Source organism: Pelophylax lessonae (assembly GCF_965119305.1).
Source record: "Pelophylax lessonae genome assembly, chromosome: 4".
NCBI lineage: Eukaryota > Metazoa > Chordata > Amphibia > Anura > Ranidae > Pelophylax > Pelophylax lessonae.
The window spans coordinates 74,694,836-74,718,862 of record NC_138771.1 but is presented as its reverse complement, the minus strand read 5'-3'; the positions used below and the strand labels follow the sequence as shown (position 1 = coordinate 74,718,862).

General features: G+C 45.7%; 1 pseudogene across 1 annotated transcript in view; it reads right to left on the bottom strand.

Moving 5' to 3' along the window:
* The window catches only part of LOC309552517, a 154,648-nt pseudogene that overhangs the window by 4,878 nt on the left and 125,743 nt on the right, over window positions 1–24,027 (bottom strand). The window contains exons 6-8 of the transcript in view: window positions 16,931–17,425; window positions 13,903–14,038; window positions 12,771–12,876 (exon numbers count right to left, since the gene is read on the bottom strand). The product of the transcript in view is annotated as an uncharacterized misc_RNA (transcript). The remainder of the gene's footprint in view (window positions 1–12,770; window positions 12,877–13,902; window positions 14,039–16,930; window positions 17,426–24,027) is intronic.

The window sequence follows — 24,027 nt, the reverse complement described above, 5'->3', positions numbered from 1 at the left end:
CCATGCAGAGCTTAAACTGTTTATTACATTCCAAGACACAGTTTTACACACAGTTAGGGAAACTCCCTTTAGCCTGGCCACAGCGGGGGAAGGGGACAAGGAGCAAGCCAATGGGAACTGAACATTTTTACATTGAAACAGTCTCTTAATACACACCCCCTGCGGAGAAATGTCTCCAGCTCAGACCATTGTCCACACAATTAGACACAGAAACAGGAGGGGGGGGGGGGGGATGGGTTGTAACATTACATTACATTAACTCAATGCCATTAGTCAGTTGTTCAGAGGATGAATAAAGGGAAAATAAAATGCAATGTCCCAAACTCATAAGAAAATGACACAAAGGGGTTTACAATCCAGGGACAGGGTGATCCGTCACCCATAGTGATGGTTAGTACCGTCACATCTCTTCCCCCCAAAGGTAGACTAATCCAGGTACTAGACCTCCAACTGGTCTGTGCCTGAGTTAGTCAGGTAACAAGTCCCAAAGAGTCAATTTCTGTTTGCCTGGATAATTTGTCGGCGTTGCCGTTTTGCTTCCCAGGGCAGTAGTGGATGGTAAAGTCAAAAGGCTGCAGTGCCAAACTCCAGTAGCTTCTGGCCCATAGTCTGTCAGTAGGAGGCTTGCGCACAGTCCCCTCCAAAACACACAGTGACAGTGGGTTCTGTCACAGGATCTATAGTGGTATGGACTGGGTAATGTAGGATCTCAACTGGTATGGACTGGGTAATGTGTTAGGATCTATACTGGTATGGACTGGGTAATGTGTTAGGATCTATACTGGTATGGACTGGGTAATGTGTTAGGATCTGTACTGGTATGGACTGGGTAATATGTTAGCATCTATACTGGTATGGATTGGGTAATGTGTTAGGATCTATACTGGTATGGACTGGGTAATGTGTTAGGATCTATACTGGTATGGACTGGGTAATGTGTTAGGATCTATACTGGTATGTACTGGGTAATGTGTTAGGATCTATACTGGTATGGACTGGGTAATGTGTTAGGATCTGTACTGGTATGGACTGGGTAATATGTTAGCATCTATACTGGTATGGATTGGGTAATGTGTTCGGATCTATACTGGTATGGACTGGGTAATGTGTTAGGATCTATACTGGTATGTACTGGGTAATGTGTTAGGAAGGAAAGGATGCCACATCGTCTGATGGAAATGAAAATTATCACCCTACAGAGGGCCGAATTCAAAGACACCCCGAAAATCAAAGTGAAAAAAACAATGCAGCAGGGGAGTCCATTTTGCTGAAATTTCATTGCAGGACCTCAGAATGGTCCTCAGTAGTTTGTATGGCCCCCACGTGCTTGTATGCATGCCTGACAACATCAGGGGATTCTCCTAATGAGACGGCGGATGGTGTCCTGGGGTATTTTCTCCCAGATCTGGACCAGGGCATCACTGAGCTCCTGAACAGACTGAGGTGCAACCTGGCAGCGTCGGATGGATCAAAACATAATGTCCCAGAGGTGTTCTATTGGATTAAGATCAGGCGAGCGTGGGGGCCATTCAATGGCATCAATTCCTTCATCCTTCAGGAACTGGCTATATACTCTCGCCACATGTCCTGCATTGGCATTGTCTTGCACCTGGAGGAACCCAGGACCCACTGCACCAGCATAGGGTCTGACAATGGGTCCAAGAATTTCATCCCGATACCCAATGGCAGTCAGGGTGCCATTGTCTAGCCCAGTGGTTCTTAACCTTGTTGGAGGTACTGAACCCCACCAGTTTCATATGCGCATTCACCGAACCCTTCTTAATTGAAAAAATAAAATATGATTTTTTCAAATTCAAAACATAGGTATATATTTAGGTATATATTTATACATAGGTGCACAAAATGAACAAAACCATTAAAAAATAAAACCATAAAAAAAAAAAAAAGGCTCCATAGCTCAGGGGTTAGAGCACTGGTCTTGTAAACCAGGGGTCGTGAGTTCAAATCTCGCTGGGGCCTCCCTGCAAGTGTTGGCGACTGTATCTCAAAAAACAAAACCATTAAGAACAAAGAACAAAACCATTAAAACATGGGGTGTCAGGAGGGCACACACTGGGGTTGGGGGGGTTGGGAGGGCATACTATGGGGTGTCAGGAGAGAACACACTGAGGGGGGAGGTGTTGGGAGGGCATACTATGGGGTATCAGGAGGGCACACACTGGGGGGGCTGGGAGGACATACCATGGGGTGTCAGGAGGGAACACACTGGGGGGAGGTGTTGGGGAGGGCATTCCATGGGGTATCAGGAGGACATACACTGGGGGGGGGGGGTTTGGGAGGGCATACCATGGGGTATCAGGAGGGCACACACTGGGGGGGTTGAGAGGACATAGCATGGGGTGTCAAGAGGGAACACACTTTGGGGAGGTGTTTGGAGGGCATACCATGGGGTGTTAGGAGGGCCACACATTGGGGGGAGGTGTTGGGAGAGCATTCCATGGGGTATCAGGAGGGCACACACCAGGGGGTATTCACAATGCTTTATTGAGCTAAATGAAAAGGACATGCATTTCCATCTGTCAGCTAACAGCACCTCTGCAGTAACTCAGCAGACGTAGCATAGAGGTCCTTGTAAACGAATTCACCATGTACAGCTAGCTGAGCCTACCTCCAGGAACATTCACTCGGCTCCCTCTGCTCAGCTGCTCACACTTCCCTCTTCCAGGCAGGCGCGATCTCCGTGGTCAGGTACATCCCCATCCTGCCCACTCACGCAGCAAGCAGCCTGCAAGAGATAGGCTGGAAACCTGCTGGGGGAGGTACAGGGGGCGGAGTGTCAAGTGTCTATGTGTAATGGCTGTGAGTTGTCCCGACCGCAGCTCTGATTTCCCGGGGTGCGCTCGGCCTCACAATCAGTAATATTTTCTCGGGGGGAGCAATTGCCCCTTTGTCCCCCCCGCCGAACCCCGGAGACTGACTCACCGAACCCCTGGGGTTCGATCGAACCCAGGTTAAGAACCACTGGTCTAGCCTGTAGAGGTCTGTGTGTCCCTCCATGGATACGCCTCCCCCAGACCATCACTGACCCACCACCCAACCGGTCATGCTGAACGATGTTACAGGCAGCATAATGTTCTCCACATCTGTCAGGAAAGAAAGACGCCTCTAAGTGCAGTATTAAAAGGATTTATTATTTGGTGCAAGCGATTAAAAAAAAAAAAAAAACACTTACAAGATGGCAGAGATAACAGGCATGTATTAATTGTCCTCTTCTGGTTTGCTGTGTCCTCTGTCTGCTGGGTGAGGGAGGATGAGAGAGTTGTCCTGCAGCTGTCTGGATTCCCTGGTGACGTGGAGGAACGAGGAAGCGGAGAGGCAGATGGCGACCCAGGTTCCAGAACCAAGCTGGAACGCACACGGCTGATATGCCCAACGCCTTCTTCCGACGCCATAACGCAGGGCTTGACAAATTTTCCTGAAATCTAGGAGCCAGCTAAAAAAGTTAGGAGCCAGTTTTTTTTTTTTTTAAACTAACAACCAAGCTTTATTTAATAAAACGGATACTAAATTTACACATAAATACGACTAGAACCCCACTCTCCTCTATAGCACCTTTGGATGAAAACAGACTGTCTGTCTCTTTCCATCCGATGCCATCTGATTCGATCCACGGGATGGATAGAAAATAGAACCACCATCCGTCTGCTTTTGGTGGACAGGATCAGATGGCGGCAGATTACTGCTCCATAGAGGAGAATCAAGGGTCCGATCAGGTCTGCCTGAAAAACTGACAGGCGGACCTGATCAGACAGCCCGTGTGAAAGGGGCCTTCGGCTGTGGCATGGCAATGAGGAAAAAAAAAAAAGGATATATATATATATATATATATATATATATATATATATATATATATATTTTTTTTTTTTACATTTAAAAAATAAATTAAATAATAATAACCACACTCCCTGTCAAAGGTAACTAACTGGACAGGGAGATGGTAATGAATGAATTGAGAACAAAAAGGCAGTGGAAATAGTCATTACAACAGTCATTACTCCCGGCCTCCACAAGAGGGCGCCAGTTCCCCATTGGAAGCCTGTCACCTCATGTAGGCCAAAAAGCCGGGGCCTCAATTTTCGGACGGCCCGGAAGTCCGTGCACTCCGTGCGCGGAAGTCCGGGCAAAAATGACAGGACACCTTCTGCAGGGCACCCCCAGGCGCGAGGTCGCTAATTCTAGTCGCAAATGCGACCTGGCGCCCGGGGATTGTCGAGCCCTGCCATAACGTGTTTCAGAGCATGTGCGGCTCCTTCGTCAGACCTAAGCCCATGTTTGTTCAGCAGGCACAGAGTCAGAGCCTTGTGTTCAAACTCTCCGTTGAGAGCCAACTGACGACCTCCCGGCCCTTTCGACTTCCTCTGTCCAATCAACGCCTCACAAGACCATCAGGATAGGATAGTCTTGTGAGGAGTTGATTGGACAGAGGTAGCCAAAAGGGTCGGGAGGCCATCGATTGGCTTTCGGAGAGTTTGAACACAAGGCTCTGAGCCTGCTGAACAAACATGGGCTTAGGTCTGACGAAGGAGTCACACATGCTCTGAAACGCGTTACCGCCCAACGCTTTCCCCTGACGCCATACAGGCCACGAGCGTTGCAGCTTGGTTCTGGAACCCGGGCCACCATCTGCCTCTCCGCTTCCTCGTTCCTCCACGTCACCAGGGAATCCGGACCGCTGCAGGACGGCTCTCTCATCCTCCCTCACCCGGCAGACAGAGGACACAGCAAGCCAAAAGAGGACAATTAATACATGCCTGTTATCTCTGCCATCTTGTAAATGTTTTTAATCCCTTGCATCAAATAATAAATCCTTAGAATTCTGCACTTAGAGGCGTCTTTCTTTTCTTATATGATCCTATAGAGCTGCTTCTCACACAAGTGCTGCCCTCAGTGCAACCGCTCTACCGCAACAAAGGACCAGACAGCCTTCCTCACCAGAGCGCTGTAAGGCTCCTGCGTTTTTATTATAGGCTGGATTTGCAGCTGCAAAATCTCCACTCAGTAGTCATGTAGAGATGTGTTGCATACCAGATCCAACTCTCCAGGACTCATCACCGTGGGCCTGTCAGCTTCAACATACAGATATATACACACTCAATGAGATGTTCCTGGAGTGATAGGATGTATATGATAGTATGAAGGTGATGTGCTGAAGGGACAGGTGTGAACAGTGACAAGGATGGTAATCACTTGATAGGTTTTGTATAGGAGAGTTCAAGATGGTATTTAGGAATGCAGATAGGTTAGTATCGAGTATGCTAACAGGTGGTGAGGACAGCAGATGACAAATACAGGATAGACTAACCCAGTGCAAGGATAGATAGTAGTAGACAGGAGAGCTAGCAATCTATGCAGCAGTGCAGATGATAGATGGTAGTAGGCTGAAGAGCTAGCAATCTATGTAACAGTGCAGATGATAGGATAGTATAGATGGGTAGTAACAGTCCTTAATGTACATAGGTAGATAGTGCAATAAGGTTATGGAGGGTTCCCCTGCGGGGTACTTATCACTTGTAATGTTAGTAGTTTAGAGAGGTCCAGTAGATAAGGGATGGTCCGGTAGCGAGATACAGGGATCAGTAGCGAGGTTCCGGTCTGCTCCAGGTAGAGGGAATAGCTGGAGGTTCCGATCGAGAGACAGGCTTGAAAGCATGTGGATAACAAGGCAGGTTGAACGAACAATGTGAGTGAGACCGCCGGCGGTTGAAATAGCCGCTCTGCGGCGCTCAGCAGTGACATCATCGTTCTTAAAGGTATATGCGTACCACCTGAAGAGAAAGGTGGGACGCATTACAGAGGAAAGTGGTGATTAAGGGTACCGGAGGTACCAGAATCTTACAGTACCCCCCCCCTTAAGGCCGGCTCCGGAAGGCCTATAGGACAGGTTTCTCTGGGTGTTTCGAGTGAAAGTTACGTATAAGTCTAGGCGCATGAATATCAGAGGTATCTAGCCAGGTGTTGTCTTGGGGTCCATAGTTCTTACATCTTATGAGATACTGGAGTCTTCCTCTATGGATGAGAGAATCCAAAATTTCCTTGATCTCATACTCTTCTCCGCCTTCAACTTGTATTGGAGGTGGAGGCAAGATGGTAGGCCTTATTCCTTGGTTAGGAACATGGGGCTTCAGTAGCGACACATGGAAGATGGGATGGATCTTGAGATCTGCTGGTAGGGTGAGCTGTATTGCAGCTTTTCCGATAAGTTTTTTAATTGGGAACGGTCCCGAAAATAAAGGTCCAAGCTTCTTGCTAGGGATTTTTAATCTTAAGTTCTTTGTCGATAGCCAAACAAGGTCCCCAATAGCATACTGAGGAGAAGGTTTTCTACGAAGGTCATAGTACTTTTTTTGTTGACTGTGAGCGTGTGATATAGTGGTATTGAGTAAGCCCAAAGAGTCTTTTATTTGGGTAAGGTAATCCGAGGCTACTGGGTTACTCGATGGCAGGATGCGTGGTGGAAGAAGAGTGGGATGAAACCCATAGTTCAAGTAGAACGGACTTTGCTTCGTGGTACTGTGGGTTGCGTTGTTGTAAGCAAATTCTGCTAGAGGAAGGAGATCCACCCAATCATCCTGCAAGTATGATGTGTAGCAACATAGATATTGCTCAATGCACTGGTTGACTCTTTCAGTCTGTCCGTTGGTCTGAGGATGGTAGGGAGAAGTGAGCTTTCGCTCAATGCGTAAAATTTGACAAAGTGCTTGCCAAAATTTAGAGATGAATTGTGAACCACGGTCGGACAAAAGAGTTTTTGGAATTCCATGCAACTTAAACACATGTTTCATCAGTAGTTCTGATGTTTGTTTAGATGAAGGTAGTCTACGGATAGCAATGAAATGTGCCATCTTTGTCAAGTGGTCCACTGACACTAGGATGGTATTAAATCCTTTAGAGGGTGGTAGTTCTACTATGAAATCTAAGGATACAACTTCCCATGGAACCTGGGGTATTGGTAGACTACAAAGTAGTCCAGATTGTTTTGTGGTGTCAGTTTTGGACCTTGCACAGATGTCACATGAAGAAACAAATTTTTGTACAGACGTCTTCATATCAGGCCACCAAAACTGCCTGGTGAGCAAATTAAAGGTTTTCGTTATACCCATATGTCCTGCCATGGGCACATCATGCGATAACTCCAAAATCTTGGTGCGCATAGTAGGGGGTATGTAGAGTTTGTCATTGTAATAGAGGAAGCCTTCTGCATCAGTACTTAGTTGTGGTGGAGGTGAATCCATTCTTATACTGTGCAAAATCTCTTCCTTCAAGGAACGGACAACACCAATAATGCGTTCATAGGGTATTATGGGAATGGAAGGGATTTCGGCGCAGTTATCTTCGGTTAATCGTGATAGCGCATCCGCTTTTTTATTTTTGTCTGCAGGCGTGTAGGTCACTAGGAAATTAAATCTTAAAAAGAATAATGACCATCGCACCTGCCGGTGGGAGAGAGTCTTGTTAGTCTGGAGGTATTGAAGGTTTTTATGATCTGTATATATGAGTATTGGTAACTGGGTACCTTCGAGCAGATGTCGCCAATTCTCCAGTGCCAGTTTTATGGCAAGCAACTCCTTTTCACCCACTGGGTAATTCACCTCTGGGCTGCTTATTGATTTTGAAAAGAAAGCAACTGGGTGGAGTGATGAAGTGTTTGTTGGTCGTTGAGAGAGAACTGCTCCTACTGCCATATTTGACGCATCTACCTCTAGAATATATTGGAGGGATGGGTCTGGATGGCGTAGTATGGGAGCAGAAGTAAAGCTTGATTTTAACAAGCAGAAAGCTTGATTTGCTTCTTCTGACCATTTGAATGTTTTTTTTATACTTGTCAGTTGTGTGAGAGGTCTAACAATAGCGGAAAAGTTCTTGATGAACTTCCTATAGAAGTTCGAGAATCCAAGGAATCGCTGTAGGGCCTTACGAGTTGTTGGTATAGGCCAGTCTTGAATACAGGATATCTTACTCATATCCATCTTAATTCCAGTTTTGGATATGAAGTATCCTAGAAATAATATTTCTTCTTTATGAAATAGACATTTTTTTAATTTCACATATAGTCTGTGTGAGAGCAGTCTGGACAACACAAGTCTTACATGTTTTATGTGTTCAGGCATAGATCGAGAATAAATAAGTATATCGTCTAGGTATACTACAACACAGACATCAAGTAAGTCTCTAAAGATGTCGTTTATGAATCTTTGGAAAGCTGCGGGAGCATTACATAGCCCGAATGGCATCACAAGGTATTCGAATAGTCCGTATCTGGTTCTGAATGCTGTTTTCCACTCATCCCCGTCACGGATTCGGATTAGGTTGTATGCCCCTTTCAGGTCTAATTTGGTGAAATAAGTAGCCCCACGCACCTGTTCAATAAGTTCAGGGATGAGCGGCAAAGGATAGCGATCCTTTATCGTAATCGTGTTTAATTGCCTATAATCGATAATAGGCCTGAGACTGGAATCCTTATTGCGGACAAAGAAAAGTCCTGCAGCAGTGGAAGAAGTAGAGGGTCTAATGAACCCTTTTGTCAAATTCTCATCCAAGTATTCCTTGAGATGAGAAAGTTCATCCTGTGAAAGGGGATAAACATGACCGAAAGGCAATTTGCTGTTAGGGAGTAGATCGATAGTGCAATCGTAATCCCTATGGGGAGGCAACACTTGAGCATTTTTCTCAAGGAACACTTCGGACAGATCCTGATAGCATAGTGGTGCAATTTCATCAGACACCACAGACAGAATCTTCCCATAAGATGGGAGGTTACACGTATTCTCACAATAGTGAGAAGGGAAAACCAAAGTCCGTTTTTTCCAATCTATGATTGGTTGGTGTGTGTGTAACCAGGGAAGTCCCAAAATAATAGGAAAATGGGGTGAGGATAGTATGTCAAAGGTGATGGTCTCCACATGTGATTCGTTGGTAGTGGCAAGGAGTGCCTGAGTCTGGTTGGTGATTGGACCAGAAGACAGTGGAATACCATTAATGAAACTAACATAAACAGGCTTAGATTTTGAAATAATAGGTATTTTATTTAAGGTAACAAAGCGTGTATCAACATAGTTTCCACAAGATCCAGTGTCGACCATAGCCTTGGTGGTGATCCTAGTTTGGTCCCACTGTAATATCAAACGAACAAAAAGATAGGGGTTAGAGAAGGAAGTCGCCAATCCTCCCAGCAAGACATGTGAACACCCACCCTCTTTCCTGCGGACAAGGTGTTTATCAAATGATCCGAGGATGCGCAGTACATGCAGAGATTTCTGGATGTTCTTCTAGCTTGTTCAGTAGTCGTTAAAGGTGGGCGTATGGTTCCTACATCCATGGGAGTAGGGTCAATGGCCAAAATCTGAGAAGGACTAGACAATGGCATTCCCATCTTTTCAGCCCTTCTTTCTCGCAGTCGTCTGTCGATGTTGATACTAAGTTGTATCAAGGCCTCCAAGGTGCCAGGTAAATCCGCTCGGGCGAGCTCGTCTTTAACAGCTTCCGATAACCCGAGTCTGAATTGAGTTCGCAAAGATGTGTCACTTGAGTGGGTAATTCTGTTGAATCCATTTTTAAGGTTCGTTCAATCTGTAACGCTCCTGCGTTTTTATTATAGGCTGGATTTGCAGCTGCAAAATCTCCACTCAGTAGTCATGTAGAGATGTGTTGAATACCAGATCCAACTCTCCAGGACTCATCACTGTGGGCCTGTCAGCTTCAACATACAGATATATTCACACTCAATGAGATGTTCCTGGAGTGATAGGATGTATATGATAGTATGAAGGTGATGTGCTGAAGGGACAGGTGTGAACAGTGACAAGGATGGTAATCACTTGATAGGTTTTGTATAGGAGAGTTCAAGATGGTATTTAGGAATGCAGATAGGTTAGTATCGAATATGCTAACAGGTGGTGAGGACAGCAGATGACAAATACAGGATAGACTAACCCAGTGCAAGGATAGATAGTAGTAGACAGGAGAGCTAGCAATCTATGCAGCAGTGCAGATGATAGATGGTAGTAGGCTGAAGAGCTAGCAATCTATGTAACAGTGCAGATGATAGGATAGTATAGATAGGTAGTAACAGTCCTTAATGTACATAGGTAGATAGTGCAATAAGGTTATGGAGGGTTCCCCTGCGGGGTACTTATCACTTGTAATGTTAGTAGTTTAGAGAGGTCCAGTAGATAAGGGATGGTCCGGTAGCGAGATACAGGGATCAGTAGCGAGGTTCCGGTCTGCTCCAGGTAGAGGGAATAGCTGGAGGTTCCGATCGAGAGACAGGCTTGAAAGCATGTGGATAACAAGGCAGGTTGAACGAACAATGTGAGTGAGACCGCCGGCGGTTGAAATAGCCGCTCTGCGGCGCTCAGCAGTGACATCATCGTTCTTAAAGGTATATGCGTACCACCTGAAGAGAAAGGTGGGACGCATTACAAAGGAAAGTGGTGATTAAGGGTACCGGAGGTACCAGAATCTTACAAGCACCCACATCTCTCCCTTCCTTTCACGTCTGTCACATGTGCTCAGGGTGAACCTGCTCTCATCTGTGAAAAGCACAGGGTGCCAGTGGTGGAGCTGCCAATTCTGGTGTTCATTGAGGCAGGGCAGTGAGCACAGAGCCCACTAGAGGAAGTCGGGCCCTCAGGCCACCCTCATGAAGTCTGTTTCTGATTGTTTGGTCAGAGACATTCACACCAGTGGCCTGCTGGAGGTCATTTTGTAGGGCTCTGGCAGTGCTCATCCTGTTCCTCCTTGCACAAAGGAGCAGATACCGGTCCCGCTGATGGGTTAAGGACATTCTATGGCCCTGTCCAGCTCTTCTAGAGCAGTGTTTCTCAACTCCGGTCCTCAAGGCACACTAACAGGCCAGGTTTGCAAGATAACTGAAATACATCACAGGTGATATAATGTGCTGCTCAGTGATTTCAGAATTCTAGTCTGCATCTCTCCAAGGTAATACTTAAAATCTGGCCTGTTAGTGTGCACTGAGGACCGGAGTTGAGAAACACTGTCCTAGAGTAACTGCCTGTCTCCTGGAATCTCCTCCATGCTCTTGGTAATGGTACGGATTAATGTGCCATCGTGGAGGAGTTGGACTGCGTGTACAACCTCTATAGGGTCCAGGTATGGCCTCATGCTACCAGTAGTGACACTGACCCCAGCCAAATGAAAAACTAGTGAAAAACAGTCAGAAAAAAATGGGTAGGGAAAAAAATGTCAGTGGCCTCCACCTGTAAAACCATTTTTGTTTTGAAGGTTGTCTCCTTTTGCCCATCCAGTGCACCTGTTGGTAATTTCATTAACACCAAAGCAGCTGAAACTGATTAACAACCCCCTCTGCTACTTAACTGACCAGATCAATATCCCAGGAGTTTAACTGACTTGATGCTATACTCTGATTCAAAAGTGCTCCTTTAATTTATTTGAGCACTATATATACAATATATATATATATATATATATATATATACACACACACACTAGGGATAGACCAATTACTGGCGTGGCCGATATGCACTTTCCCTGATATATCGGTATCGGCCTTGGAACTGGCCGATATTTTTGTGACTTCATTCTGCCTTCTTAGACCGCCTCCCTTGCCTTGGACAGCCTCCTCTGGAGTTGGGCCTAGTCTAGCCACCCACCCACCACAGGATTCCAGACAGCCAGCCACCCACAGACAGTGTGCCAGCCAGCCAACCACAGGCCCTGTACCAGCCAGCCACCCACAACCCCTGTGCCAGCCAGCCACTCACCCACCACAGGGTGCCAGCAAGCCCGCCAGTAGGCATTAAACAAAAAATTAACATGTTCAGTACCAGATTTGTGTCAAAAATTGTCTTTATTTTTCAAAACTTTAAAATGTACAAAATATCGGCCGATACCGAAACATTGTGACCAAAATATCGGTATCGGCCCTGAAAAAAACATATCGGTCTATTGGGCCATACACACTATCAGATTATCTGAAGACTTTTGTCTGTAGACTTACCAAAACCATATAATATGAGGTCAAACCTGAACACTTTCAATTTGTATGCAATCCGGCAGGCCCTTGCACTACATAGAAAAGGTAAATCTGAAGGAAAAAGTCTTCAGATAATCTGATAGTGTGTATGGCCCTTATCTCTAATAGACACACACACATACACTGACTGCTCAAAAAATTAAAGGAACACTTTTTCTGGAAGAATGGTGAAACATTCCCACAGACACACTCCTAAACCTTGTGGACGGCCTTCCCAGAAGATTTGAAGCTGTTATAGCTGCAAAGGGTGGGCCAACTAAATATTGAACCCTACGGACTAAGACTGGGATGCCATTAAAGTTCATGTGTGTGTAAAGGCAGGCGTCCCAATACTTTTGACATAGTGTAGTTCTCTATGATGTAAGCTACACAGGTATCAGCAATGTTCCAACTCTGTTTAATGAATTGCTATTACAGCCTACTTGTGAAGGTTACACTATACAGAATGCATGCTCAACCTGGGGCCCTCCAGCTGTTGCGAACTACAAGTCTCATCATGCCTCTGCCTTTAGGAGTCATGCTTGTAACTGTCAGCCTTGCAATGCCTCATGGGACTTGTAGTTCAAGTAGCTGCAAAGGGGGGGCCAACTCAATATTGAACCCTACGGACAAAGACTGGGATGCCATTAAAGTTCATGTGTGTAAAGGCAGGCGTCCCAATACTTTTGACAATATAGTGTATCTCATCTCTTATAAATAACCCCCATAGATGTCTCAGCAATCACAGGGCGCTCACCTTCCTCCACCACAGCAGCTGTTGCCGCAGCCAGTAGTCCCGCCACTGAGCGCAAGTCTTGGCTGAGCTGAACCAGACCAGAGAGGCCGCCGTCCTCTCCCCCACCCTAGAATATGAAAGTAAAATTTATCAACTTACAGGAACTTAATAACCTCATAAAAATCAATTCTACTCCTGAACTTTATCGCTTTATCGCTGTCAGTAGGATTCTATCTCTTGTTTTTAGGATTTTGCACCAGTTGATTAAATCGGTGGCCTGTGAACCCATGTGACCTCCAATCTCCTTCCCCGGTATTAATCAGAGCGCACACACCTGAGAGTTACTAACAAACTGCATTGTGGGTAAAAGACAAATGAGAAATACATTGTATTCTGCACACTAATTTAGACCCCCCCCCCCCATTACTAGGTACAGGCATACCCCGTTTTACATACACTCACTTTACGTACACTCGCGAGTACGGACATACCCCGAGAGTGTACGTAAAGTGCCTCGCAAGTACGGACGTTCCGTCATTCCCGCGCCGCGGAAGCCGCAGTATAACCAGGAAGAGGCGGAGCTGCCGTCTGGAGTTGCGAGAGGCCAGGTTCCTGCCCGGAGTACAGTAGCCAGTCACTAGTTGTCAGCCCACAGACAGCTTGGAGTTGACCACCAGCCATCCGCGAGTTGCCTGCCAGCCATCCCACAGTTGCCACCTGGAGTTGCGAGGCTGCGAGTGAAGAGGCCACGTTCCTGCCTAGAGTAGCCAGGCCCGAGTTACCACCAGCCAGGCCCAAGTTACCTCCAGCCAGGTCCCAGTTACTGCCAGCCAGGCTCCAACATACAGGTAATTGCACTGTGAAAGTGATTGTAAATACTGTAAACATTACAGCAAATGTACTGTACTCGTACGCTACCTGTACTGTGTATTTTTTTTTGGTCTCACCTGTATCCACAGTTTTTTTTTTTTAAATATTATGTTTATTTTAGTTATCAATGCATTATTTATATCAGTTATGCCTCTAAATGACTATTGGAATGTAGTACATGCATTGAGAAGTGAAAAAAGGTATTGCTTCACTTTAAGTACATTTTCGTTTTACATACATGCTCCGGTCCCATTGCGTACTTAAAAGTGGGGTATGCCTGTACATTACAAGATGGCTGACCTGCAGGTGCAGATCCTTGTTGTCTGAGATTGGATGAAAACATCTCCCCACCTCTGCAATACCAAAAGGCAACTTTCTGTTCAGGAGCTCCAAACAAGGGGGGTAATAATACAAGGCACCTAAAATTGGAAAAATATTTTAAAAAGTCAACATTTTCAGCCCCTCCCACAATGGTGAGATTTTCCCCCAGTAATTCGTGTCTCTGCCCCTCCCACAATGGTGAGATTTCCTGCAGTAGTTTGTGTCTCTGCCCCTCCCACAATGGTGACATTTCCTGCAGTAGTTTGTCTCTGCCCCTCCCACAATGGTGACATTTCCTGCAGTAATTTGTGTCTCTGCCCCTCCCACAATGGTGACATTTCCTGCAGTAGTTTGTGTCTCTGCCCCTCCCACAATGGTGACATTTCCTGCAGTAATTTGTGTCTCTGCCCCTCCCACAATGGTGACATTTCCTGCAGTAATTTGTGTCTCTGCCCCTCCCACAATGGTGAAATTTCCTGCAGTTTTGTGTCTCTGCCCCTCCCACAATGGTGACATTTCCTGCAGTAGTTTGTGTCTCTGCCCCTCCCACAATGGTGACATTTCCTGCAGTAGTTTGTGTCTCTGCCCCTCCCACAATGGTGACATTTCCTGCAGTAGTTTGTGTCTCTGCCCCTTCCACAATGGTGACATTTCCTGCAGTAGTTTGTGTCTCAGCGCCTCCCACAATGGTGACATTTCCTGCAGTAATTTGTGTCTCTGCCCCTCCCACAATGGTGAGATTTCCTGCAGTAGTTTGTGTCTCTGCCCCTCCCACAATGGTGAGATTTCCTGCAGTAGTTTGTGTCTCTGCCCCTCCCACAATGTTGACATTTCCTGCAGTAGTTTGTGTCACTGCCCCTCCCACAATGGTGACATTTCCTGCAGTAGTTTGTGTCTCTGCCCCTCCCACAATGGTGACATTTCCTGCAGTAGTTTGTGTCTCTGCCCATCCCACAATGGTGACATTTCCTGCAGTAGTTTGTGTCTCTGCCCCTCCCACAATGGTGACATTTCCTGCAGTAGTTTGTGACTCTGCCCCTCCCACAATGGTGAAATTTCCTGCAGTAGTTTGTGTCTCTGCCCCTCCCACAATGGTGACATATCCTGCAGTAGTTTGTGTCTAGTGTTGGGCGAACGGTTAAGCCTCAGCAGGAGTTTGAGCTTATTATTAGCTATTCACCCCGTTCGGCAAACACCCAAATTTGCAGGGTGTTTGCTGGGTGTTCCCTGTGCTGCACAGCGCATTCTACGCAAGCTCTGCCCAATAAGGGTGCAGTATAAGCTGGTTGTAAAGGAGCGACCGGGAAGCCGGCTACAGCGTCCTTAACAACCAATGAGCCATCAGCGGTCAAAAAAAACCGGTGTGGGGGCCCCCCAAACCCCCCCCCCCCCACAATACATACCAGTCCCTTATCAGAGCATGCAGGCAGGGGAGTCAGGTAAAGGGTGGGGGTGGGGTGGGAAAATGATGAGTTTGGGCCCCCACCCCCTCCCGAACCATACCAGACCACATGCCCTCAACAGGCAGGGGTGCTTTGGGGCAGGGGGCATGTTGAAGGGGACAAGGATCTCTTCCCCAAAATCTTGGGGTGTGGTTGTGGGGGGTCTGCGGGCATCAGAATTGGGTCTTGCCCGCCATATGTGAATGAGTATTGGGTACATTGTACCCCGACCCATTCATCAAAAAAAAATGTCAAAATTAACTAAAACAGTAGACAGGTTATTGACAAATCCTTTATTAAAAACTAAAAAAAACCCGCTGTCCTCTAATGTAGATCGATCGACAATCACAACGCCGCCACCACGGGACCTGAAAAAAAAAATGCCTCCGCCCACCGCAAAGACAAACTGCCCAATGGCTGGCTTGCCGTTTGACAGTTCTTATATTAGCTAAGAGCGAGGCCACCTGGCTGCAACACCTGGTGGCACCACCCCCCTTGTGACATCACCAACCAGTGCATGCTGGGTCGATGACATAACTGGGGGGCGGTGCCACCTGTTGATGTCACCGGGTGGCCCCGTCCTAACCGAAGAACTGTCATATTTGATGATGTCAGTTGATGTCACCTGGTGGCACCGCCCCCCCTTGTGACCTCACCAATACTTGCTGGGTCAATGACATCACAGGGGGGCGGTGCCACCAGGTGATGTCGCCAGGTGGCCCCGCCCTTACCTATATAAGAACTGTCAAACGGCAAGCCAGACATTCGGTGGTTTGCCTTTGCGGTGGATGGAGCAATTTTGTTGTATTTTTTAGGTCAGGTGGTGGCGTCGTTAATGACGATGGATCTACATTGAAGGACAGCGTTGTTTTCTTTTTAATAAAGAAATTGTAAAAAAAAAAACCTGTCTACTGTTTTTTTTTTTATTTTGACACTTTTTTGATGAATGAGTAGGGGTACCCTACTCATTCCCATGGGAGGGGGGAGGGAATAGGACCTGGGGGCCCCCTTGTTAAAAGGGGGCTGCCAGATTTCGATAAGCCCCTTGCCCACAGACCCCCACAAACACAGCCCAAGGTTGTGTGTAAGAGGCCCTTGTAGGAGGATGCATGCTTGGATAAGGGTCTGGTAAGTACTGGGGGGACCCCACACCGTTTCCTTCTTTCCTTTTTAAATAGCTGGGTGCCAGCACTTGCAAATCAATTTAAATGTGATTTAAATATTTTTTTTAGTTGATAAATGTCTGTTTTGCTGCAGCAGGTTCTATACATGGTACAGATGCTCCACTTTACAGGCACTTTTTCATTTTTATTGTTGCACTTTAAGCATCATTAAAATCACTGCTCCTGTGAAAAAATGTTGCATTGATACTTGTCCCCCAGGGTAGTACCCAGCCCCCATACCCTTTTTATGGCCAATTACTTGCATATAAGCCTTCATAATGGGGACTTTTGATTTCTTATGTTCGCACCCCATAGCCTTTAATGGGTTTGTGGCAGAATTCCCGAACGGGGGTGTTCAGCCCATCTCTATTTGTGTCATTGTTACCATATAGGAGATCTTGGCGAGGACCGGCCATCTTTTCCAGCTCCTCCTGGGTTAGACTTTGGTTTTGCAGGCGGTCCAGACGGGCTTTGGGGAGGGTCTTCAGCGGTGGTCTTGGTGAAGGGTTGGATGTTCCTGGTAGGTGACACAAAGAGTCAATGGGCAGAACCTGTTCCTGGTGCAGCACCATGGCGTCCCACCATTCCTTTACCATGTTCCTTTTCATTTGGGCTCCCAGGGGCCCCAGGCCGTGACGTCCTCCTAGAACAGAGGCCAGAGTCATCTTCTCCCCCAACAGGAAGAACGTTCGACGGCACAACTCCAGAAGACCATCGCTCTCCCGCCGTCCGGCCGCCAGCCTTCTGCACTGCAGTAATAGAGACGCTGGAAATGTCTTCCTTGTCCGCCCGACCTGGACTAGTCCCACCGCACACCAAGACATGGCGGATCGTGGTCACCTGACACAATATGGCCTCCGCCGGGGGATGGTACATAGCTCTGTGAGAATAGTACAGAAAGATAATGTGAGAATGACATTGTTCATGGCAGCCAATCAGCAGTCAGGAAAAGAAAAACGCTGCCAGGTGAGATCTAAACTTTACTGCAGATCCTTGCCTGCTCCTGTTCTGTAGATACAGAGGTAAGCCATTCACACATGCAGAAATCATTAAAAAATAGCACTAATTGGCAGCTCGTGTCTTCATAGGAGGCGCTGTCAGTGCGCTACAACTAAGAACAACGCAGGGGATGCCACATTCCAGGAAACATCCCAATTATACAGGCAGATTACAGGAGCAGGGGCTGGAGGAGATGTAAGGGAGGCCGGTCTATAATCTGAGTACTATTGCCATGGCTGGAAATGAGGGATACAATGGGGACAGGTTAAAAGATTGTACATAGAGCCGATATGGGGAGGTGAGATACACACTGATACAATGTATTATATATAGGAGGACATGGAGACGGTATAGGGGGTGACATACAATGTAGGTATATACAGTATATATATATATATATATATATATACACACACACACACAGTATATATAGGGGTGACATACAATGAAGTTATATATATATGGGGGTGACATACAATGAAGTTTTATATATATATATATATATATATATATATATATATATATATATATATATGGGGGTGACATACAATGTAGTTTTATATATATATATATATATATATATATATTTGGGGGTGACATACATTGAAGTTATATATATATATATATATATGGGGGTGACATACAATGAAGTTACATATATATGGGGGTGACATACAATGAAGTTATATATATATATATATATATATGGGGGTGACATACAATGAAGTTATATATATATATGGGGGTGACATACAATGAAGTTATATATATATATATATATATATATATATATATATGGGGTGACATACAATGAAGTTATATATATATGGGGGTGACATACAATGAAGTTATATATATATATATATATATATATATATATATATATATATATATATATATGGGGGTGACATACAATGACGTTATATATATATATATGGGGGGTGACATACAATGAAATTATATATATATATATATGGGGGTGACATACAATAAAGTTATAAATATATGGGGGTGATATACAACACACAGATCGAATTTGTCACCAACCTACAACAATGTACTTCCTCCACGTGCCACCGCCCCGCACAGCACGCTAGAGGGCGCCCGCCTCCTTCCCTGCCCACTAGGGGCGTGTCCTGCGTAAGTGACCGTGCTCGTTTCATGACTCAGCAATAGGGGGCGTGCCTTTCGTCTAACACATCGCTACCCAGTGGTAGAGGCGTGCCTTGCGTTTCAAAGCCCAGTCTGGAGGCGTGCCTTGTGGGCCAAAGCTCAGTCGGGGGGCGTGCCTTGCGGGCCAAAGCTATGTATGGAGGCGTGTCTTGCGTTCCAAAGCTTGGCCTGGGGGCGTGCCATGCGTCCCTCCTTCCTCCTTATTATGGTCTGATCTATATATAGCTGTTTATAAAAAGCACTGGTGGGTTTAACCAATCATTTTTTTGTATAATTCCCCTTCAACCACTTCTGGACGGGAAGGATTTACCCCCCTTAATGACCCGGCCATTTTTTGCAATTCGACACTGTGTTAATTTAACCACTTAAACCCCGGAAGATTTTACCCCCTTCCTGACCAGGGCTTATTTTGCGATTCGGCACTGCATGAATTTAATGGACAATTGCGCGGTCGTGCGACGATGTACTTAAACGAATTTGGCGTCCTTTTTTTCCCACAAACAGAGCTTTCTTTTGGTGGTATTTGATCACCTGTGCGATTTTTTGATCATGCGCTATAAACAAAAAAACAGCGACAATTTTGCAAAAATAACAATATTTTTCACATTTTTTATATGAAATTCCCCCCCAAAAAATGTAAAAATCTAAATTTTTTAACATTTTAGGCCAATTTGTTTTCTGCTACATATGTTTGTTAAAAAAAAAACGCAAAAAGCGTACTTTGATTGGTTTGCGCAAAATTTATTGCGTTTACTAACTAAGGGAAAGATTTTTATCATTTTTATTGTTTTTTTTTTTTTAACAAGTAATGGCGGCGATCTGCGATTTTTTTTGCGGGACTGCGACATTGCGGCGGACAGATCAGACCCTTGACTGACATTTTTGACACTTTTGGGGGTACCAGTGACATTACTACAGTAATCCGTGCTATACATATGCACTGTTACTGTAAAATGACACTGGCAGGGAAGGGGTTAACTTTATTGGAGCGGGAAGGGTCAAGTGTGTCCCTAGGGGCGTGTTTCTTACTGTGATTGGATGTGGCTGTGTGTGTAACAGCACAGATCAACGGTCCTACATAGCAGGACTGAGTGATCTGTGCTTTTACACAGGGGAGAGTGACAGGCGACTTTCTCCATCTCTACCCGATGATCGCAAGTGACCGGCGGACATCGGGTCCGCCAGTCACATGCGCCGGCTACTTCGGGTACGAGCGGGGAAGGGAGCGCGCCTCCGGCGGCGCGCGCTCGCCCCCTATTCGCTCCCAGGCTAGTGACATACCGGTACGTCACTTTGCCTGTGAGGGGCTGACCGCCGCCGTATATAGTCGGGCAGCGGACGGCAAGTTGTTAATGGAAAATTGCACGGTCGTACGACGCTGTACCCAAATATAATTGACGACCTTTTTTTCCCACAAATAGAGCTTTCTTTTGGAGGTATTTTATCACCTCTGCGATTTTTATTTTTTGTGCTTTAAACAAAAAAAACGACAATTCTGAAAAAAAATAAAATATATATATATATATATATATATATATACCGTATTTTTTTTTTTTCACTTTCTGCTACATAACATTCCCAATAATAAAAAAAAAAAATGTAAAATCAAATTTTTTTCATAATTTTAGGCCAATTTGTATTCTGCTACATATTATTTGTAAAAAAAATAAAAAAAAAAAAACAGAATAAGCGTATTTTGATTGGTTTTTGCAAAAGTTAATCGCGTCTACAAACTACGGGAAAGATTCATGCCATTATTTTTTTTTTTTTAACTAGTAATGGCGGCGATCTGCGATTTTTTGCGGGACTGCGACATTGCGGCGGACAGGTCGGACCCCTAACTGACATTTTTGACACTTTTGAGGATACCAATGACATTACTACAGTAATCAGTGCTAAAAATATGCACTGTAATAATGACACTGGCAGGGAAAGGGTTAACCCAGGGGCCATTAAGGGGTTAACCACTTACAGATATACTGTGGCAGGCTGGCTCGACTGCAAGAACCGACGTTTGAGTACGTCGGTTCGCAGGAGCGTGCTTTCCCCATTAGGAAGCGGGGGTGCCAAATCCAAATCACAGGACCGGCACCCGCGATCGATCCCCGCTGAGAGAGAAGGACGGTCGGATGTTGTAAACACAGCTGACCGTTCTTCTCTCTGGAATGATCACAGAGCTCCTTTGATCCTTCTATATAGAATCACAGGTCTCTGTGTTGATTCCAGAAGTCCCTCCCCTGTACAGTTAGAAAACACTCCCCTAGGCTCACATTTAACCCTTTGGTCACCCCTAGGTTAGCCCTTCCCTGCCAGTGTCATTAGTACAGGGAGGAGGACCAGAGCGACGTCATGACGTGACTTCCAGTCCAGGCTGTAAGTAAATACATTTTTTTTCCTTTAAAGCAAAAAAATAATTTTTTTGTTATCATTTGCTTTTAACCCCCTCCTTTCCAATCCTATTCTGACACTTCGCTCCTGCATGTAAAAATCTACTTCTTGTACTAGAAAATTACTAGCAAAAATTATTAGCAGAGACCCTACAGAATAAAATGATGGGTGTTGCAATTTTTGTTGTCACACGGTATTTGCGCAGCGGTTTTTTGGAAAAAAAAAACACTTTCAAGAATAAAAAAAAAAATAAAACCGCAAAGTTAGCCCAATTATTTGCATACTGTGAAAGATAATGTTACACCGAGTAAAAAGATACTTAACAATTCCCGCTTTAAAATTGTGTCTGCCTGTGAAATGGCGGCAAACCACGGACCTTAAAATTCTCCATAGGCGATGCTTTAAATACCTTTACAGGTTACCAGTTTAGAGTGGCACAGGAGGTCTGGTGATAGAATTATCGCATCGCTTTGACGTTCGCGACAATACCTCAGATGTGCGGTGCGATCACCGTTTATATATATGTGCGGGTGTAACGTATCCATTCCATTTCCATAAGCAGAGTGGGACGGGGGCGCTTTAATTATTTTTTTATAATTTATTTATTTTATTTAAAAAAAATATATATACCATTTTTTTATTTTATTTTTTGGTAATAACTTTATTTGTATCACAAGGGATGAACAGCATCTCTTGTGACAGCATGGGCCATGACATGTCCTGTCCTCTTTATGGAGAGACTTGGGATCCATTAGACCCCAAATCTCTCCTCTGGCCCCCCCCCCCCATGCAGCCAATCAGACTGAGATCGGTCCAATCGGCTGCTTCTCTGGTCACTGATGGACAGGTAAACAAAGGGGGCGGAGCCGGGAAATGATGAATACTCGTCGCTCCCTGTTTCCAGGGTTACATAGAGAGGGGGACAACGTCAGTTCCTCTCTCTCTGTACAGCGCAGCCATCGCCGCCGGCTGCATCACTCCCGGCCTCTTCTATGGGACTGGAGAGACGGGGGAGGGGGGTGGAACCTCCTTCAGCAACCCGCAGAAGTGATCGATGATCGAGTAGCTAATTGGCCCCTCAGATCACTTCTGCTTTGTAGAGAATTTTCTGGCTGCAAACAATGATACGGAGATGATGCCTGTAGGTGCCCCCACCATCCTGGTATTACCAGTGACACCCGAGGACGTACGGGGCGTACATTTGGGGGAAGTGGTTAAAGGTAAAGAAGAGATTTGGGGTCTTTCAGACCCTACATCTCTCCAAAAAGAGGACCGGTCATCCTTATCCTTATATGGCCCATGGAGCACCCGTGGGGCGGCCCCCCGTGGACCACACCAGGCCGCGCACCATAACCCCCCCTCCCCAGGACCTTAGCAGGACAGGAGACAGGAAACAGGGGACAGGACAGAGGACAGGCAGGATCTCCCCCGCTCACTCACCCTGCCTGGATATCTGCAGCAGCAGGCAGCGGCTTCGGCTTCTTCCTCCTGTTTTCTGCGTCTCATCCCTCCTCCCCAATGCCCAATTCCATGGCTTCTCCTTTTGGCCAATCTGAAAACGGGTCTCAAGTTCCGCTTCCTGATTGGCAAGGAGGAGGAGGATCCGTGTGACAATAGCGAATTTTCATTTGCTATTGTCACACAACTGGGTGGGCTCAGGGCGCAGTGTTCTGCGCCCTGAGCCCACCCTTTTTTTAGCCTATTAGAGCCTCTGGCTCTAATCACATGGCTAAAAAAAAAAAAAGAGCCACATTGAAGTCCATGCATCCGGCGCCCGCATGTAGATTAGGGGGTCGGAAGCATGGATAGGGGGGCGGCGCCCCTGCGCCCCCACGGCACCAGCCGCCACTGCTTATATTCTATTACCAGGGATGTCTACATGCCTTGTAATAGGAATAAAAGTGACAAAAATGAAAGGAACCGTGTAAAATAAAGAATAAAATAAATAAGAAAAAAAAACACCTTTAGTGCCCCAATCCCTCAGTGCTCGCACGCAGAGGAGAACGCATATGCACCTCGCGCCCTCATATGTAAACGGTATTCGAACCCCACATGTGAGGAATTGCTGCGAACAATAAAAAAAGTGACCCGGAACACGCCATGCACTACTTTGCCATGTTTGTCGCACATAGGGTGGCCCAATGAAATCAATAGACTGCTCTGTGCTTGTTGGGTAAAAAAAACAAAAAACACTTTAAAAAATGGGCATTTACCATCTAGGTGTATGTCAGAGGTGTGACTGGGCGGGGCCTTCCTCACTTCACAAACTATGGAATGCTTTGAAGGCAGAAATTAGCACATTGGAAAAATGAAAATACATAAATAAATTTCCAACAGTGAAAGGGTTAAAATGACTGAGTGCTCTCCCCTCCCCCTCTCTGAAAGTAGCAGTTGCTCGTGTCTGCAGACACTACACCCCCGCTGAGCCCCATGTGTAATATTCTGCACCCTTTTTCAGACTCCCCCCACATACAAGTTAAAAGGTAAAATAGAACTAAAGACACATTTTTCCCCAAGGGAGGGATAGAACCCCTGTCAGGTTTTCTTTGCCGTCTGTGTCCCCGTTGGGGAGATTTCCCTTCACTTCCTGTCCCATAGACAAAAACGGAAGTTAGAGAAATCCTCCCATGTGACATAATCCCAGGGTGTCACCAGAACTAGTGTCCCCATTGGAAGATTTCCCTCTAATTCTGCTTCTGGTGACAACCCAAATATTGGAATTTTCTTTCACTTTTGGTGGTAATGGTAAACATAAAACACAAAGAGGGTGAATATCCCTAAAGGGGGCGCACACAGCGATAAAAACCTAACAGGTGTTCTAATCCCTCTCCACTCCATCCAAAACTAAAAAAAATTTCCTTTATTTATATTTTAACATATGGCCAAGAAATGGGAAAAAAAAAAAAAACAGATTTGGCAGTG